Here is a 6,000-nt window from a genome sequence, read left to right as displayed (position 1 = left end):
TATATATATATATATATATATATATATATATATATATATATATATATATATATATATATATATATATATATATATATATATATATATATATATATATATATATATATATATATATATATATATATATATATATATATATATATATATATATATATATATATATATATATATATATATATATATATATATATATATATATATATATATATATATATATATATATATATATATATATATATATATATATATATATATATATATATATATATATATATATATATATATATATATATATATATATATATATATATATATATATATATATATATATATATATATATATATATATATATATATATATATATATATATATATATTATAAAAAAATCTGCTAAAAATATACACAAAAGCACCTTTTTTTTTCAGTATGTTTTATCTCCCATGTAATGCACTGTGAATATCTGTCATTGTGTTGTGTCAGTATGCATGTCACTGTGTAGCACTCACTATCACTCTGTTTGTAGTGTCAGCTGGGTGGACTGTCTGTTTCCAGGTAGGGGCCGTCACTTTCACTCATTCGGTGTTCATGTGGCTGTGAAAATGCTCCACACTGAGTCCCAGTCTGAGTGCACCGTTCTCGTACAACGTGTGGCGACTCTTGGAGGTTGGCGCAATCCAGCCAGATGTGTCATTCTTTGCACCTGCGTTTTGTGGAACATCACTATCGCTGCAACATCCCTACGGTGTTCCAGTGATTCGAGGAGACTCACAGACACAGGCTGGGCAGGGAGGTCTGCTGCGTCCACCAATTGCAGAGCCCTGCGCTGGATTGTTATCCAGTCTCTTGGTGAGGGAGGCACCACTTGACGTCGACAAAAGGGAAGCATACTTTACTAAGTGTCTTATTGAATAGGAGCCTTTATCTCTTGCTCCGAAATCAGGTCATCTTCCTCTGTGGAAGGCCTTTTCGGCAATGGTCTTGATGTGGCGATCAAAGCGCAGTGCTCGAGCCACCTCCACTCGTAGAATCTTGATGGATTATTGGAACTAACTCAGTAATCATGTTGTTAGTGGTGAGTCATTAGGGAACTTTAGGAGAAGATTAGACAGATTTAAGGATGGGGACGATAGATTGAAATATGTGGGTATATTTCATACAGGGACCGCCACGTGTAGGACTGATGGATTCTTGCAGCCTCCCTTATTTTTTTTATGTTCTTATGTGTCCGGCTGGCCAATGCACTCCGTTAAGCTCGTTAGTACAGTGTCAACCGTTCAGTTTTATTTTTGACATATCTTTGTATACTCTATTCTGACCAACATCTAGTGACTGAGAAGTTCTGAAATGTTGGCGGTCATAAATGGGTTCACACTATGTACAGTACAGTAGTGTCATGCTCCCGGTTACTTTTGCATCTCTCTCTCTCTCTCTCTCTCTCTCTCTCTCTCTCTCTCTCTCTCTCTCTCTCTCTCTCTCTCTCTCTCTCTCTCTCTCTCTCTCTCTCTCTCTCTCTCTCTCTCTCTCTCTCTCTCTCACACATACACACACACACACACACACACACACACACACACACACACACTCACACACAGCATCGCTTCGCACAACACACCATAACCTAATCTAGTGTGAAGGGAGCTTTATTGACAGGAAGGCTGCGTCCCTCAGTAGCGTTTAGTCTGAGCCTCTATAGGTGGAGTGCTAGGAACACACCAATGCAGTATTGTGTGTGGGTCTTCAGTCTTAAGGAGAGGGAGAAAAGTTTCCACTTGTTGAAAAGAGTAAAAAAAAAATAAAGGACAGAGACAAAGCCTATATCAAGCTTCTCTACTAGTTTTTAAGGTGTCTTATTTTACTACAAGCACTTTTAAGGTTCATATACTCACGCTAGGCTTTTAAATGGGTACACAGCAGAACACAGCCCCGCCTTTGAAGAGAGGAAAGTATGGCGTGGTTAGAAATATTCTTTATCATGCATAGTTTTACTTAGTGTGAATCTGGCATGCACAGTGAAATGAACCAACTTGAATCACAAAACGGCCTCGAAGGGAGCTGCTTCAGCTAGCAGTGACATTATTCCTCATAAAATTATAAAGTTGTATCTTATTCATACATTGCCTTTAATATAACTTGATACATTGTTTATACTTGCTTAGTTATTGCCGTCACAACATTGGTTTTGCATAATTATGTACCGTGTCATATCATCAAAACTGTGTTAACTAGTCGGTGAATGAGGGAAGTAAAAGAAACTTTTTTGACTAAGCTTATATATATATATATATATATATATATATATATATATATATATATATATATATATATATATATATATATATATATATATATATATATATATATATATATATATATATATATATATATATATATATATATATATATATATATATATATATATATATATATATATATATATATATATATATATATATATATATATATATATATATATATATATATATATATATATATATATATATATATATATATATATATATATATATATATATATATATATAATTCACACTGTACAGTCTCGTGATCATTTCAGTTTTATTTATTTATTTATTATTTTTATTAATTTTTTTTTTTTTATATCCAAGATTTCTGTTGTCTGTAAATACAGAAGATATGGACATTGTGTTGTGTGGATTTGGTGGCGAGGAAGAAAGTAAGAATATTTCTACTTAAATGCCAAAGTTGATTTTAATATATTTCGATAAGCTGAGAAGTAAGAAGAAATGGCAGGATGATGGGACAAATAAAAAGACCTTGACTCTGAGGAGGTGGATACCAGGATATCATCCTTTTTTTTCTGTGTTTAGTATTGTGAGGGCAAAATTACTCATAATATATGAATACTTTAGAATTGAGACAAACAGTCAGGAAATTATACTGTTACGAGGACAAGGAAATATTTGTTTCGCTGTTTCAATCTAGTGGGCTGGGCGGCCATGCCAGGGAGTGGTGAGTTGTGTAGAAGCAGAGACAGAGGGGCCGCTGTAACACTGAATGAGGGACACTGACCGTAGTAAGCGACTGTGACTGTGGTGGTAACCTGTGATCTGTGATTTAGGGGTAAAACTGTTTCCAATGGTGGCGTCCACCCTTCCCTTTGTAACCCGTCCTGCCCCCCTGATCTTGAACTTGTACATGTGTGGTGTCCGGGCAGTAAAGAACTCCAGTGTTTGCTTGCACCCTTCCCCTGAGTGTGTGAACAGCCAGACAGTAGGGAAATGGCCTGGTAAGTCCTTCATTCCAGCCCGGACCCCTGTAATAAGTACTGCCGCCCCGCCCCGGCACCTATATCATCGCCTCAAGAGACGGAGCCTGCGAGTGTGTTCTAGAAGGCCTACCTGACGAGGGGGTGGGGGGGGGAGACGTAACAATACGTTTATACGTAGCTAGTATTATTAGGTATAAGAGTATGAGAAGATAATTGTGTAAAAGTCCACGACCTACACCAAACTTGAAACTTCGCATCAAGTCTTCACATACAAAATCTAAGTTTTCTCTTGAAATTATCTAATGTCTGTGCATTGACACCGTTGTTGCAGTTTTTTTTTGCCATTCATTTATCATTAGCAAGCATTTGGTTCGGTACAGGTCACCGCTACAGGTGAGGGGAAAGGGACATATCTGTTATATTACTAAATCCACTACATTCAAAAGAAGAAATAAAACTGACCTTCCATTTATGATATCACTGACCTACCCTTATTATACAGTATATCGGAAGCCTACTCCATCTTTATTCAACTTTTACTATTAATTCATGAACACAGGGTATCAGCAATAAAATACACATGTATATAAAAATGTAACAGTCTATCTCCATATGTTATCAGAACAAACTCATCTCAAGCGCCATATTCTAAAACCTGCAACATTGACACTTAGTATTATCAAGCCACAAACATAGTATTAAAAAAGAGAGAGAAAAAAAAAACGCAGAAGTGAACATAGAAAAGTATTTGAGATAACTGCTATGATTTTGTGGTCACATAATGAACAATTTTAAGGTTATAAGTTATGGATAGGAAACTAAGTACTACATAAAGATCTGTGGGTTACTGAACATCACCTTTGTATCTAAAGTTAGGATAGAGAAATTAATACCTGTTTTCGGTAACCTTTATTTTTATTTTTTTTTTATGTAGGAAGGACACTGGCCAAGGGCAACAAAAAAATCCAATAAAAAAAAAATGCCCACTGAAATGCCGGTCCCATAAAAGGGTCAAAGCAGTAGTCAAAAAACTGATGGATAAGTGTCTTGAAACCTCCCTCTTGAAGGAATTCAAGTCATAGGAAGGTGGAAATACACAAGCAGGCAGGGAGTTCCAGAGTTTACCAGAGAAAGGGATGAATGATTGAGAGTATTGGTTAATTCTTGCGTTAGAGAGGTAGACTGAATAGGAGTGAAAGAAAGAAGAAAGTCTTGTGCAGCGAGGCCGCGGGAGGAGGGGAGGCATGCAGTTAGCAAGATCAGAAGAACAGTTAGCATGAAAATAGCGGTAGAAGACAGCTAGAGATGCAACATTGCGGCGGTGAGAGAGAAGCTGAAGACAGTCAGTTAAAGGAGAGGAGTTGATGAGACGAAAAGCTATTGATTCCACCCAGTCTAGAAGAGTAGTATGAGTGGAACCCCCCCAGACATGTGAAGCATACTCCATACATGGACGGATAAGGCTCTTGTACAGAGTTAGCACTTGGGGGGGGGGTGAGAAAAACTGGCGGAGACGTTTCAGAACACCTAACTTCATAGAAGCTGTTTTAGCTAGAGATGAGATGTCAAGTTTTCAATTCAGATTATAAGTAAAGGGCAGACCGAGGTTGTTCAGTGTAGAATAGGGGGACACTTGAGTGTTATTGAAGAAGAGGGGATAGTTGTCTGGAAGGTTGTCTCGAGTTAAAAGATGGAGGAATTGAGTTTTTGAGGCATTGAACAATACCAAGTTAGCACTGCTTCAATCAGAAATTTTAGAAAGTTCAGAAGTCAAGCGTTCTGTAGCTTCCCTGCATGAAATTTTTACCTCCTGAAGGGTTGGACGGCTATGAAAAGACGTGGAAAAGTGCAGGGTGGTATCATCAGCGTAGGAGTGGATAGGACAACAAGTTTGGTTTAGAAGATCATTAATGAATAATAAGAAGAAAATGGGTGACAGGATAGAACCCTGAGGAACACCACTGTTAATAGATTTTGGAGAAGAACAGTGACCGTCAACCACAGCAGCAATAGAACGGTCAGAAAGGAAACTTGAGATGAAGTTACAGAGAGAAGAATAGAAGCTGTAGGAGGGTAGTTTGGAAATCAAAGCTTTGTGCCAGACTCTGCCAGAAGCTTTTGCTATGTCCAAAGCAACAGCAAAAGTTTCACCAAAATCTCTAAAAAAGGATGACCAAGACTCAGTAAGGAAAGCCAGAAGATCACCAGTAGAGCGGCCTTGACAGAACTGGCGATCAGATAGAAGGTTGTGAGGTGATAGATGTTTAAGAATATTCCTGTTAAGGATGGATTAAAAAACTTTAGATAGGCAGAAAATTAAAGCAATAGGACGGTAGTTTGAGGGATTAGAACGGTCACCCTTTTTAGGAACAGGTTGAATGTAGGCAAACTTCCAGCAAGAAGGAAAGGTAGATGTTGACAGACACAGCTGAAAGACTTTGACTAGGCAAGGTGCAAGCACGGAGGCACAGTTTCGGAGAACAATAGGAGGGAACCCATTAGGTCCATAAGCCTTCCGAGGGTTTAGGCTAGCGAGGGCATGGAAAACATCATTGCGAAGAATTTTAATAGGTAGCATGAAGTAGTCAGAGGGTGGGGGAGAGGGAGGAACAAGCCCTGAATCGTCCAAGGTAGAGTTTTTAGCAAAGCTTTGAGCGAAGAGTTCAGCTTTAGAAATAGATGTGATAGCAGTGGTGCCATCTGGTTGAAATAAAGGAGGGAAAGAAGAAGACGCAAAGTTATTGGAGATATT

This window comes from Scylla paramamosain, chromosome 25 (genome assembly GCF_035594125.1).
Source record: "Scylla paramamosain isolate STU-SP2022 chromosome 25, ASM3559412v1, whole genome shotgun sequence".
NCBI classification, from domain to species: domain Eukaryota; kingdom Metazoa; phylum Arthropoda; class Malacostraca; order Decapoda; family Portunidae; genus Scylla; species Scylla paramamosain.
This window is presented reverse-complemented; position numbering follows the sequence as displayed.